Source organism: Acinonyx jubatus, chromosome A1, assembly GCF_027475565.1.
Source record: "Acinonyx jubatus isolate Ajub_Pintada_27869175 chromosome A1, VMU_Ajub_asm_v1.0, whole genome shotgun sequence".
Taxonomy (NCBI): Eukaryota; Metazoa; Chordata; class Mammalia; order Carnivora; family Felidae; genus Acinonyx; species Acinonyx jubatus.
In genome coordinates, this window is record NC_069380.1 from 159,807,072 (window position 1) to 159,822,233 (window position 15,162).

The following is a 15,162-nucleotide window of genomic DNA, read 5'->3' on the forward strand; positions in this document are numbered from 1 at the left end:
GGAGAGGAAGCTCACAAGCTCACAGCCGTGTACGCGCGCGCGCACACACACACACACACACACACACACACACACCCGCGCACGCAAGCAACAGCAAGTCACACAACCCGGGGAGAACGCAGCGTGCCAGAAGGAAGTCGGGTCGCCCTCCTGGGAAACCTACGTATCAGCTCCCTGGACGAGCGCAGAGATAGTCTGTCCTTATCAGCGGGGAGAGGACACCTCAGCCGGGGACAGATTAGAGACGCATCTTGCTTGAGAGATGCTTCGTCCTGAGCAGGGCGGGGAGGAGGGGTTGCAAGGGGGTAGCTTCATCCAAGAGCCTTTCCTAAACATACACACGCGGACACACACACGCGAACGCGCATACACACGCCCTCCCGAGAAGAGTGAATCGAGGAAGGGAGGGGGAAGGAGGAGGAGGACGTTTAGTATTCGGTGCACAGCTCGATCTGGAAAGTACCCATACACACATGAACCAATTAGCCGATCGCCCACTCAGGGTGGGTGGTGGATGACCACCCCGATTTAGGATCTTGAAGGAAACAGATGACAGAGGTGTCATTAAGCGCTTTATGGATATTTATGTGACGCTTTTTCACTGCCATTTGGAAACTCCTCACGCAGGAGTCAAGGAAACTCCAATCCGCCTTAAACTTCACTGCGGAGAAACAGAATTTTGCGAAAAAGCAGCCACCAAGGACATCCTTTAAATGCAAGTACATCCAGACATAGGAGAAAGAAGGGGGAAAAGTAGGAGGATAGGAAGAAAGGAAAGAAGGAAGGGCACGTTCTTACTCAAAAATTTCAGTGATGTGTGTTTAGCCTCTGATTTACACTCTCTCCTCCCTCCTACTGTTTTCCTTACTTCTGTTGTATTGTGTGGAAGGGGCACTTTGGAGTCCTAGTTAACCGTGAGTCTGAGTACTTCCTTCACTGTTCTTTGGCCTCGCCCTCACCAAGAGAGAGAAGCTTGCTGTTCTAGTTATATCCATGCCTTGGTTTGGTTTTGCCTCATGGCTAGTGGGATGGATGGGTCGGGAGGCACCCCTAGTGTGAGATCTTGCCCGGAAGCCAGGATTTACCCCATCTGTAAGAAAAGGTTCCAAGTTCTCCGCTTTCTCCTCTCCCCACCCCACGGCCTCTCTCAATTGAATCACTTGTTCCTTAGGGTTGTGCAGTGGCTCCAGCTGCCTTCCACTCTTGGCCCCTGGGGCTTATACCTCCCCCAGCCCGGAAATGGTGAGGCCCACCACCAGTCCTTGGGGGGAGCTGAGCAAGAAGGGGAGTTCTGAGTTACTAGTCCCCTAGCAGCTTAAAATAACAACTATAGCAGCCAGCACCTTTGCTTAAAATTCTGAGGTACCTGCCAATGTTTGCCATTCTTCGCCTAAGGTTTAAGAAGTTAAGAGCCTCTCGGTTCTCAAGCCTCTTATTCGCAGCAGAGTGAACTAAGGGGTTGGGTCTAAAATGCTCAAAGGAGCAAGTAATTATGAGTCTTTATTGACACTACAAGTGGCCCGCCGGGAGCCTTTGGAGTTTATTGATGTCTAGGCAAATCCCGCTAGCATCTCTATCACACTGACTTCTCAACTAGCAGAAACTGCAAGAATAAAACAGCTTCTTATTTAAGTTAAAAGGGAATTGGGGCAGAGAGGGAGTGGGCAGTGCATGGTTAGGATTCTATAGGTTAATTAATTAAATTCTTTAGGTTAACATTTGGTTTCTAAACAGTAAACAAATATGTTTTGGACTCAAAACTCTTGCTGATGGGAATGGAGTAATATGCATCACTTAATAAAATTTGTCCAACATATTTTGGATCAATTAATATGGTCCAGGAAATCTGTGAGGACATGGGGACACAGTTGAATAAAATATAGCATCTAAGGAGGGAGGGAATTCATTCACTCAGAGGAGGTCAGATTGTAAAAGAATTAAGTTGCCATGTGGCACCATGGACTAATGCCAGCATTTTAAGTATCTCCTATCTGGGTAAGCTGCAGGGGAGCAGCAGATGGAGTGGGTGGGAGTGGATGGAATTGTTGGGAGCAAGGAAAGTGAGCTTCCTGGAAGAGGGCACACATAAAGTGGGGTTTGCACATCTACCAGGGCAAGCCAGGCAGAGGGAGGATACAACACTGCAAACAAAGCAAGATTTTGTGCACTTCAGAGAATAAAATGCCAGTACTTTGGGGAACTTTGAAGTAGTTCAGTACTGTTAGAACACAGAGTGGGAAAGGAGAATAGTGACATAAGGTTTTAGTGTGATCGTAATATTCTATAGCTTCACATTATCAAACTGTCTTCTCTAATAGGGAAGTTGCAACAAGAATATCTTCAAGAGGAAAGTGGGTTTAATTTATGTGTTATGCCTCAAGTTAAATTAGGGGAAACTGTTCGTTTGGCCCAAACAAAACAAAGTAAACCCACCAAGAGTGAAACAAAAGAACACAAAGAACTAGTTACTGGAACACATAAGAAAATGTAAACATTGAGAGGAGGAAAAAAAAAGAACTCTCCAGTTGTATAATGCTGCTATTTCTGTATTCATTAAGCATAACACCTTTTATATTGAGGTGAACACTTCTGAATGACTGATAATAGTTTTAGTGACACTCAAGAGATTCTTCTTTCCCATAGTTGAACAATTTTGGTTTTAGAGTGTAATTTAGTGTCATTTGTTTAATATGATTAGATTTATGAAATATACATCCATAACAATTTACCAGGTTAAAAAAAAAAACACATAGGCCAACACTTAGGCCAAACTGAGGATAGTCTGATTCTTCTCAATATGCTATTAGGTACAAGAACCATAAACATAAATATTGAGTAAGAAGTCTTATCCACATAAGAGTCTTTTGGACTCAACTCCTTCCATTAGCATGCCCCATTTGATGATCCTGAGACATTAAAGATGTTTCTAAATTTCCCTTCTATCTTTGGACTGTAAGTTCTTCAATGAAGAGAACACATTTGTCTTTATTCAGCACAATTCTGCAATTACACAGCACCTGATGAATAAATAATGCAAGTAATGGCAGCTGGTTTTAAAATGCTACTTTATCCTTTAACTTAATGTGAATCATGTTTTAATTGCTGGCTGTGCCCTCTGCTTTAGCTGGAAAGAAATGGGTAAATACATGCAGTATCATAGTATAATAGCCTATGGCATGCTTCAATCAGATATTTTTTAGAGTAGTTTTAGGTTTACAACACTATTGACCAGAAAGTACAGGGACTTCTCATATGCCCTCCCCTCCAAATATGCACAACTTCCTCCACTATTAACGTCCCACACCAGAGCAGTACATTTGTTAAAATCAATGAAACTACACTGACATCATTGTCATCCAGACTCCATAGTTTACATTAGAGTTCACTCTTGGTCTTGTACGTTCCACGGGCTTTTACCGATGTATTATGTATAATGACCTGTATCCACCATTATAGTATCATACAGTTTTCACTGCCCTAAAGATCCTCTGTGCCCTGGCTATTCATGCCTGCTCCCCCAGCCCCAGGCAACCACTGATTTTTACTGTGTACATAGTTTTGCCTTTTCTACAAGTCATATAGTTGGAATTATACAGAAAGCCCTTTCATATTGGTTTCATTCACTTAATGATATTCTTTAAAGATTCCTTCATATTTTTTTCATGGCTTGAAAGGTTTTTTTGTTTTTGTTTTTGTTTTTTAACAGTAAAATTCCATTGTTTGGGTATATCACAGTTTATTTACTTAAATACCTGCTGGAGGACATGTCGGTTGTTTCCAAGTTTGTGAAATCATGAATAAAGTTGCTATAAACATCCATGTGCAGTTTGGGTAAATACCAAAGAGTACAGTTGCTGATAAGATAGATGGTAAGACTATGGTTCACTTTATAAGAAACTTGTTCTTAGTGCTGAATTGTCTTCCAAGTGGCTGTACTATCTTCCATCCCACCAGCAAGGAATGAGAGTTTGTGTTTTTGTGTTGCTCAACATCTTCGCCAGCATTTAGTATTTTCAGGTTTTTTGTTTGTTTGTTTGTTTGTTTGTTTGTTTTTTGGATTTGGGGCATCCTAATAGGTATATAGTGGTATCTCATTATTGTTTTAATTTGTATTTTCTTGATAAGGTATGATGTGAAACATCTTTTCATATGTCCATTTGCCATCTGTATATATTCTTTGGTGAGATGTCTGTTCAGATCTTTTGTCCATTTTAAAATTGGGTTGTTATTACTGCTTAATTTAAAAGTTCTTTGTATATTTTGGATAACTGTCCTTTATCCCATATTTTTTTGCAAATATTTTCTTCCACTTTATGGCTTGTTTCTCATTATCTCAACAGTGTCTTTCATAGAGAGGAAATTTTAAATTTTGATTAAGTCCATTTTATCGATGATTTCCTACATTGATCTAAAAAGTCTTCATCAGACTCAAGGTCATCTAGATTTTTTCATGTTTTATCCTCTGGAATTTTATAGTTTACCATTTTATTTTAGGCCTGTTAACTTCTGAGTCAAGTTTTGTGAAGAGTGTAGGGTATATGTCTAGATTTTTTTTTTTTTTTTTTTTGCATGTGGATGTCTAGTTGTTTCAGCACTCTTTGCTGAAAAGACCATCTTTTCTGCACTGTGGTATCTTTGCTCCTTTCTCAAAGATCAGTTGACTATACTTGCATGTGTCTATTTCTGAGCACTCTATCTGTTGCACTGATCTATTAGTCTATACTTTCACCAGTTTCACATTGTCTTGATTATTGTAGCTATATAATAAGTTTTGAAGTCTCAAAATGTCAATCCTCTGTCTTTGTTGTCCTCTAATACTGTCTTTTCTCTCTCCAAATAAATTTTAGAATCACTCTGTCAATATCCTCAAACTAACTTGCCAGGATTTTGATTGGAATTGGATCGAATCTGGAGAGCAAGTTGGGAAGAATTGACATCTTGACAATATTGAGTCTTCCTTTCTGTGAACATGGATTATCTCTTCATTTATTTACTTCTTCCTTGGTTCATTTCTTTTTTCACTCTTTGATTCAGAATTTGACATATTTCTGAATGTTTGTTTTTTTCATCTCAAATTCCAATTATTTCTTGCTATTAGAACCCATGACATTTTAATAATGGCAATATTGGTGGATTAGTCAATAATCTCCAGAGAAACAGAACCAATAACACGTGTGTCTATACTGGGAGAAAGAGATTATTTTAAGGAATTGATCATGTGATGGTGGAGGCTGGCAATTCCCAAATCTATAGAGTAAGCTGGTAGTCTTGAGACTTGGGAAGTGGGAAGAGTTGATGCTGCAGCTAAAGTTTGAAGACATGTGAAGGCAGACATCCCTTTTACTTGGGGAAACTCAGTGTGTTTTTTCTTAAAGCCTTCAGTTTATTGGATGAAGACCACCCATATTATGGAGGATAATCTGCTTTACTTATACTGATTTAAATGTTGCTAAAAAACAAACAAATAAACAAACAAACAAAAACACCTTCATTCATGGTAACATAAAAGATCTAGACCAGTTTTTGACCAAAAAACGAGTACCATGGGTACCATGGCCTAATCAAGTTGGTACATAAAATCGTCATAGATGGGCTGGTTGAAGTTCTTGTTAATGATCTTAAAATACACTAAGAATTGTTCATATAAAGCCTTTTACTTATAAATCAATGATCAGGAAAAGCAAGAAGTGTATTAATGAGAAAAGTCAGCTTTTCGCCACTAGACAGCCCAGTCTCTTTTATTTGGGGGGGGATGATATCTAGTTTAAAGAATTATTCTAAATTAATTTATTTTGCCTATGTAAATATCCATAAAAGCTACACAGATTTTTTTTTGTATATGTATATTCATCAGCCTTCTGTTACTTTTGTTTTCATCCTTAATAATCAAATATAATAAGCTTACAACAGAAGGGTGACCTTGACTTTAAATGCAAGATACAATTTTGAATCTAGTATAATTTCTGGAACAGGATAAATCCCATCATAACCATTCTCAGTTCTTCCCCATTATCTAACCCATGGTACTTTATTATCCTTTGCATTTAGTACTTGATCTCTATTTAAATGTGAATGTCCCTAGAAGATACAATTCTTAAGTACTATTAGTCAAATATTCTTTAATTTATAATATTCATTTGCAGTGTTCTGTAAAACATCTTTTAACTGCTACTAGTCAAATATACCCCAGTTTGGAATGGGTATTTCACTTGCTCACAACCAACATTTTAATTGTTTATAGACTCTTAACCCCTTTAGTTCTATAATACTAGCTCTTGCTACTTTTTTGTATTGCACAGACCCATGAAATGTCAAAATAAACAGACACACTATCCTACACATGTTTTGGGAAATCTTTGTTGATCTACATGATAACATGGCAATATTTTTTTGTGTGTTCTTCCAGTGGTGAGGGGAGGAACTGAATGGTAAGAAGAGGGTAACTATCAGGCTAAATACTACCCCAAACTGCTTTTCCATTGAATAGTGATCACTTACTAGATAATTTTCTATGTTGCTATTTAGAGAGTTTGTTGTTTAAGGTTATAATTTCTTTAATTTTTGTGAACTTTCTAAATGCCTCTCTTGTATCTGATTTAGATAGAATTTCTTCCTCCTATCTTATCTTTCTTTTCTTATATTTCCCAGTGCAATTACCCACTTAGTTCTTCTTGAATGCAACTCACCTTCCTTTTATATAATTTTAAATTCACCATAATAAAAGCAAAGGAGAAAAAGCAGTATAAATTGTTTAAGGTTGAAAAATTATTAGTATATGTATATATACACATACACACACATACACACACATCTCTGTAATTGCTTTTATAGTTATAATAGTATACAATGAGTATCTCTGGAAAATACTGTTTCAGTGTACATAATTATAACATGGAACAGTCCTATGTAAATTGAAATTTGTGAAGCAGTCATTTTAAATGATTCATTAATGTTTATTATTTGAAGATTCTAAAGAAAAATACTATTGAGGTCATTGTTAACTGGTAAACTGGTAAGCATTATTAACTGGTAAAGCCCACAGAAGACGTTTGTTTTCTTGCAAAATGGATTAAAATTAAACACACACAAGGGCTCCTGGGTGGCTCAGTTGGTAAAGCATCTGACTCTTGGTCTTGGCTCAGATCATCATCTCACCGTTTGTGGGTTTGAGCCCTGTGTCGGGCTCTGTGCTGTCAGAGTAGAGCCTGCTTGGGATTCTCTCTCTCTCCCTCTTTCTTTGGCCCTTCCCAGCTTTTACTTTTTCTCTCTTTCTCAAAATAAATAAATAAACTTAAATTTTTTTAAAAAAAATAAAATACACACACACACACAGCAAGTCACCAATATTTTAAATTTTTTTTCAAAAATACCATAAAACCTGTTAATACCAAACTCACCTACTCTGGTACTAACAATTAAGTAGAGTTAGGTAGTGTCATCTCTCCCTTTAATTTATTTTATTCCAGATTTTTTTATTCATTTATCTACTTGGTCCCTACATATATTTGAATTTGTAATACTTCAAGTAAATAATTCTGTTAAAGGATACACATTTTATGATTTACCTGTTTAATGGATTGAAATATTGATAATTTTGATAAACAAAGCCTTTATGAGCTAAAATTTTGATTGCTGAGTCTACGGATGCCTGCCTACTCTGTCAGCAGGAAAAAGTTATTCTGGGAGAATGAATCAATACATATTTATTGGAGGGAGCCTGTGGGAATAAAGAAATAATAATGAGTCTAATTCACATCTGACCTGTACCTCATTTTACACCTCTTGTATGACCTGAATGCAAAACTACCTTTGACTGCATGTGTTAGATGGAGATATGAAGAAAGTAGATTGGATTCATTCACTTATAATTTTTTTGACAGAGAAGTGAACTTATAGGGAATTCTCGGGGGTGAATGGATTATTATACATTTTTTTAAATCACTTTTCTGGTGTGTAGAATTCCTTTCGGGACTAACCTAGAACCCATGAAGATTTTGAATGTGTGTCCTTGGTATTATAGACACTTGTCATATGTCTGTTGAGGTGAGCAGAGGTGTTTGGGAAGTTGGTGATTCTTATCCATGGATGTTGAAATCCCTCTGAAGATGAATTTACCCATAGGAAGCCTCAGAACTAGCCTTATATCATGGGTTCTCTGATGACAAATGGTAGCTCACATGTAAAAACACGCTTCAAATGAGTAAATTCAACTACTCACTTAATTTCATGGTATACTTATTCCCAACCTATAGGTAAGGGGTTAAAGAGGGAACCAGAAGCCCACAGGAGACTTTGAAACCCATTTATTACTATTATCATCTTACTTTACATATTAAAAAAAACAGTTAATGTGTTATGAAGTGATTTGTATAGGGTATTGATTTGTAGAGGAAAAAAACCTTTTCTTCCCTTCTAGGTTCTTTGACTGGTCTAATAATTAAAGACCTATGATAGATTAATGGGAGAAAAACAAATTTAATTATATATATATATATCTATATATATCTATATATATATATATATTCATAAATATATGAGGCTAAAAGAAATTACTAAATCTGGAACCTTTTATACCTTTTAGGCAATGAAAAAATAAATTTGTGATGAATTGGCAACACAAAGAATTTTGAGCTTGGAATATTCCTTGCTGTCCCTAACTCTGATGATAAAGTTGCCTTCTAACTCCTGATACAGGTAGGGTACCTTTTGTTTCTTGCTTTCAGCTGAACAAAGGAGCTTAGAGTGTCCTTCTTATACCCGCTGTTTTTTAAATAACTTTAATTTAAAATAGTATGTCAAAGTAGTATATTTTGGGGTGGGATATTTTGCTTCTCTCATACTCATTTACTCATTAGACAAAAAATATTCCTTGAGTACATACTATTTGCCAGACATTATGCTTGGCACTGAAGATACAGCAGAATACAGCACAAACTCCTCCTCCTTTTGAGAAGTTTTATTTCTACATGCAGAAAGATATGACAAAAGGAAAGAAAAAGAAAAAAAATGAGGTAATTGCATATTGTGATTAGTGCTGTGAAGGAGCAACAAGGTGATATAACAGGGTAATAAAGGAGCTGTTCTTTGAACAAGATGGTCAGAGAAGGGCTCTCTGAGGAGGTGACATTTGAAGTGAGACTTGTGGAATAAGAGGGAGCTATGAACTGGGTAAGAGCATTGTAGGCTGAGAGAATAGCAAGTACAAAGGGCAAGAAGTAGTGAATGGCTAGGCAGAAATGTCAGAAAATAAAGAATACAATGGAAGCCATTATATCATGCATAATAAACTAAGCAAAATGGAAGATACTGTATAATAAGGTATTTGTTGAAAGCAAATTTCTGAATTATTTATACCAAAGTCTGGGAAAGCAAACTTATTTAGAACATGTAATATTACTTTTAGGTAGTGCTGCTTGTCTATTTAAGGCTTGACCTCATGAATTTAAACAGAGACTTCTCAGTGTGGTTACAATGACTATTTTCAGCTGAGTTGAGTTATACAGGCTTTAGACAACAGAGATATATACTTGAATTCAACCAGGGCTGAGGTTTTGCGAACAAGTACGGCAGAAGGAGAGAAAATAAGACTTGTAATTACTGTACTTAAAAACTAATGAAAATAATGATGAACTAAGATGACAATCTAATATGGAAAAAAAGGAAGGGAAAACATAAGAGGACAGATGCATTAAAATAAAGTCTACAACCCTGTGGGATGAAATTTCAATACAATATACTAAATTTAAGGGGCTGCCAGAGAAAGTAAGCTGGAAAGGTGATAGGTAGTACTAAGAGAGTGAGTTACTTACAACTTGGATTTGGGGGAAAATACGTTAATGATGGTGCAGGATGCAAAATTATTACGGGAATGGGAGACTAATGGGAGATTGAATTGAAGTAAAACCAAATTTTGCTAGAGATGAGAAAAACAAGAAGTGCAGAAAGTCTAGGGTTTTAGATAAATTATCTGTGTGACTATTGGAAGTCATTAAGAATAATAGGAGTTAAGTGTGGATTACACAAATTGAGCAGGCCATTAATTAATGACAGTGAATAGGTGGTCTGTAGATGACAACAGGAGGCGATGAAGATAACACTGATGACGTAAATGGAGAGATTGTTTGTATATGTAAAGGGGAACCAAAAGGGATAGTTTTCCTTTACTGACAGTGACTTACCTGACATGCCAAAGAAAAATAGACTTCTCTTGTGAGTGCTTGCTGGAGAAGGAGTGATCTCTCCTCCAAGGCTCAAAAGTGATCATGAAGTGATGAGAAGACTAGCTAGTTACTTAATCTTAAATTGTTATAACCAAAAGGCAAAGAAATAATATTTTTTTAGTAACTCTAGATCTCAGATACCTTCTTATTTAAGATTTTTTTCTTATTTTATATCAATGTGAATTTCAAGTAACCTTAATCTTATTTTTATTTTTGTTTAAACAGTATATTTTTCACTCTTACTTGACACAACCTCTAAAATGGCTTCAAATTAGCAATTCAAGTTTGCTGTTACAGTATTTCATTTTGATTATCTCCTAATCCAGTATATGAATTTTACTAGTTAGCTTTATTAATAACAAGTGACCCTCCCCAAATCACAGTGGTTTACTATAACACACACTTATTTCTTTTTCATAATAGATGTCAGTGGCTGTGGTCAACTTCTATGGCTCTGCTACATGTCTTCTCATTCCAGATTCCAGCCTCAAAAAGTGTGCCTTATTTGGGACATCCAAAAAAGAAGAACTCTTGATGCCTCCTAAAGTCTCTGTATGTTATGTTCCCTCACATTCCTTTGGCTAAAGCTTGTACTGTAGACAAGCCCCAAATCAATGAGCTAGGACCATGGCATATCCTCAGGAGGTCTCTGTGTGCCCCATGTTCATAAATTAGGCGAGGTAAGGCCCTTACCAGGAAAAAAAAAAAAGCAAGAATTTAGCACCTAAAATAAATCCTACCACTGGAATGTAGCACTGAGATCTTAACACAAGATAAAACGTTATAATAGATAGATCCGTTAGGAAAATAATCATTAGGAGATAAATCTGTACTGGGCAGATTGACATGTTATCTGCCACGGATAGAAATCCAAATGCTGACAGTCTGCAGGGTCCAAAGGGAGAGTAGATTTAAAGAAAGAATAAATGTCAAGAATCTTTCTTTAAAAATCATAGAAAATAAAAACAGGTGAAGCAATGGGAATAGTACTGTTAGAAAAGTTAACTACTCCATATTCCTAAAACCCTCACATAATAGCAATTCTATGGTAAAACTTTCATGATCCAGTGTCTGACCACCAAATTTACTGACTCAAATATATGATGATGTTCCATGTGTCAAAGGGCAGGCTCACATTATTAATAGCTAATAGCTTATTTTATTCATCTCAGCCTAGGAATGGTTTTGCCAATGAACTAAATGTATTTGAAGCCTGATGGCCAAAGCTCTCTTTCCATAGGACTGTGATTGGGTAGGAGCTGCCAAACTTATAGCTCAGGTTTCTTTTCTGTACTATTTCTGGTTTACTCTTTACCCTTTATGATTGGCATATTTATTCTTTAGTATTATTAATCCATAGTCAGGTTACATTTATGTCTTCATGGCTATGTAGCTATCGGGTCTTCTTCATATAACAACTGTGTCTCTGCTCTTTAATTTTAAAAATTCTCTCAGGAGGCAACCATTACTAACTCCACTCTAAAAATTTAGAGGGTGTACTCCACTATAATTCCAGAGAACAAACATGACACACACATATTCCTGAATCTCAATCTTGGAGACAGTTTTCCCTTAATTATATCACCTCAATAAGTTAATAATGTTTACATTTGAAAGGCAGATGTAAAAACTCTGAAATATCAAGCCAACAACCCAAAATATCTGATCGGGGAGAAAGAAGTAAACAAAGGAACAATTAGCTGAATAGAGGTGTTCACAAAAGCATAACAATGAGTTTAGTTACTCTTTCTCATTGTCTAATGTGGACTGTGGGGAGAGTCATTTTAATTTTATTGATATAATTTACATTCATTGAAATGTACTCTTCTTAAGGGGGCAATTTGATGAGTATGGTAAAATCCATAAGTTATGACTGGCACTCTGGTCCAAGCATAGATCATTCCCATCAGCTCAGAAACGCCTTCTGTACTTTTTTACTTTCTCTGCCTACCATATGCAATGATTCTTTATCATTTATCTCACTGTAGATGAGTTTATCCTATTCTTAAGCTCCATGGAATGGTTATATAAAACCATTAGTAGCTTCTCTTTCATGACTTCGTTTTGAGAGTTTTCAATATTTTGTTTATTGATAATTTGCATTATCATATACCTTTTCTTCATTTTTTTTAAATATGAAATTTATTGTCAAATTGGTTTCCATACAACACCCAGTGCTTATCCCAACAGGTGTCCTCCTCAATGCCCATCACCCACATTCCCCTCCCTCCTACCCTCCAACAAACCTGAATTTGTTCTCAATTTTTAAGAGTCTCTTATGGTTTGCCTCCTTCCCTCTCTGTAACTTTCTTTTTCCCCTTCCCCTCCTCCATGGTCTTCTGTTAAGTTTCTCAGGATCCACATAAGAGTGAAAACATATGGTATCTGTCTTTTTTGTATGACTTATTTCACTTAGCATAACACTCTCCAACTCCATCCACGTTGCTACAAAAGGCCATATTTCATTCTTTCTCATTGCCAAGTAGTATTCCATTGTATATATAAACTACAACTTCTTTATCCATTCATCAATTGATGGACATTTAGGCTCTATCCATAATTTGGCTATTGTTGAGAGTGCTGCTATAAACATTGGGGTACAAATGCTCCTATGCATCAGCACTCTTGTATCCTTTGTGTAAATTCTACCCTTTTTCTTCTTTTGCTTTCAACTTATCTTTGCCTTTATATTTAAGGAGAAATTATTGACAGCCTATAATTAAGCCTTGATATTTTTTAAATCAAATTTTATAATTTTTCATTTCATTTAGAGTTTTTAGTCTAATTTTTTAAAAGTCTGTTTAATTTTAACCAATTTTGAATACACTTTGGTTTAGGTATATTAATTTGATATTACTTTTCTACTTGATTAATTATTGTGTTTCTTTTCTTTCTTTCCTGTCTTTCCCACCCTCTTTTAGATTATTCCAACATTTTTACCATTTCATTTTATTTATATATTTAGACATATTTCTATTTATTACTTTCATAGAATGGTTGCTATGCATGTTAGAATGTTCATTTTTTGAAGTACAGTTTGCATACAATATTATACTAGTCTCAGGTATACAACATAATGATTTGACAATTCTATACATTACTCAGTGCTCACCCTGATAAGTATAGTCACATTATTATATTATAGAGTATATTTCCTATATTGTACTTTTTATCTCCATGAAGAGGATTAAGAGTTAGAAATGTTCATTCATAAAGCATATTATGACAGTTCATTAAAATGTAAGAAAATTACAAGTATATACTTCTATTTATTACCACTGTGCTTTTGTCATATAGTGTCCCTTTGAATATATAATAAACCACACAATACACTGTTATTGTTTTTGCTTCAATTGGTAGACATTTAAAAATTTTAAGATACTACAAACTGAAAATATTTGTTTATATTTATCCATATGTTTACCATCCTCTTTCGTATTTTATGCAAATATGAATTTCCATGTGGCATTGTTTTTCTTCTACCTACACACTTCCATTAATATCCTCTGTAATTCAGGTCTGCTGGGAACATGTTCTTTTCACCCAACTTTTGAAGGACACTTTTGCTTGATATAGAATACCTATGGGATAATATTTATTGTTCTTGTTCCAGCACTTTACAGATGTTATTTCATTGTATTTATTTCCCTCTCTCTCTATCTTTTTAATGAGAAGGCAGCTGTGATTCCTATATTTGTTCCTACATAAGTATGTGTCTTTTAATCTTTCTCCAGCCTTTTGTTTCTTATCTTTAATTTCCAGCTGCCTGATTATTATGTATGTAGGAGTTGTTTAACAAGCTTTCTGGATCATAGGCTGACGTTTTTCACATAGTTTAGCAAAGTTTGGGCCATCATTCTTCAACTGAACTCTTTTTCTGACACATTTTCTTCTTTCCTCTCCTCTGAAACACTAATGACATGTATCATATCAATTGCTATTTTAACACTGGCCACCGAGCCTGTTTTATATTTTTCTCCCAACTTTTTTTTCCTCTTTATTCTTTAGGTTTGATCATTTCTATTGGACTGTGTTCAAATTCACTAACATTTTCTCATGCTATATCTAATCTCCCACTAAGCTTGCTCATTAAATTTTTCATTTCAGATATTTGTTTGTATATTTGTGTTTCCATTTGGTTCACTTTTATAGATTTTCATAGCAGTTCTCAGAGTCCCCATCTGCTCCTTCATCATGTCCAATTTTCTCTGTAATACCTTTGTCATATTTGCTTTAACTGTTTTAAATTCTTTTTGATAATTTCTGTATCTGGCTTATACTGGGCTATGTTTCTATGTGCCCTTTTTGCTTAACTGTGGGGTTACATGTTTTGCATGTCTTCTTTCTTTTTATTGTAGAGCAGCTAGTGGGGATAGATAATTTATTATAGGAAGCCTTGGATGTGTTATAACTCCAAAATCTCTCACCCTCACATGACCTCTGGTATCTCCATTAGGTCTTATCCTGCAGCAGTTAATTACCTTCTGTTGGGTCTTTTTAAGACCCCCTGAGTACATGCACAGTTCTGTCCTCATGCTGTAATGTGTGGGAAACCACATGTAGAATTCTGGGGCTACTGCTTTGCATATTTCTACCTCTTCTGTTACTTGTCCTGAAATTCCAGCTGATTTGCAGGTCTAGAACACAAGTATCTTCTCTGCAGTTCAGCAAACTCTGTTCTGTTTTGCTTTTAAATTCCTGCATTTCAATCCAGAACATGGAGTACATTCAGAACTTAGTGAGAACATGAGACTAGCCCTAAGCATTTCCCATCTATAAGAGATCACATAGTGTTAGTTCATTTCATCTAAGAAGCAGAAGACAAGGCAGGGTTAGACTTGCAAGATATACTGGAGGAAGGAATACAAGCAAGCAGCCAGAGGAGGCAGGGAGAACCATCAAATTCATGCAATGTTACACCTCTGAAGGAAGGTGGAAAGGG

General features: G+C 35.9%; 1 long non-coding RNA gene across 3 annotated transcripts in view; it reads left to right on the forward strand.

The window, feature by feature from the left end:
* The window catches only part of LOC106982282 (uncharacterized), a 458,722-nt gene that overhangs the window by 4,161 nt on the left and 439,399 nt on the right, over positions 1-15,162 (forward strand). For all 3 annotated transcript variants that reach the window (XR_008299853.1, XR_003413432.2, XR_008299857.1), the window contains exons 2-3: positions 8,582-8,694; positions 10,644-10,772. This is a non-coding gene — a long non-coding RNA (uncharacterized LOC106982282). The remainder of the gene's footprint in view (positions 1-8,581; positions 8,695-10,643; positions 10,773-15,162) is intronic.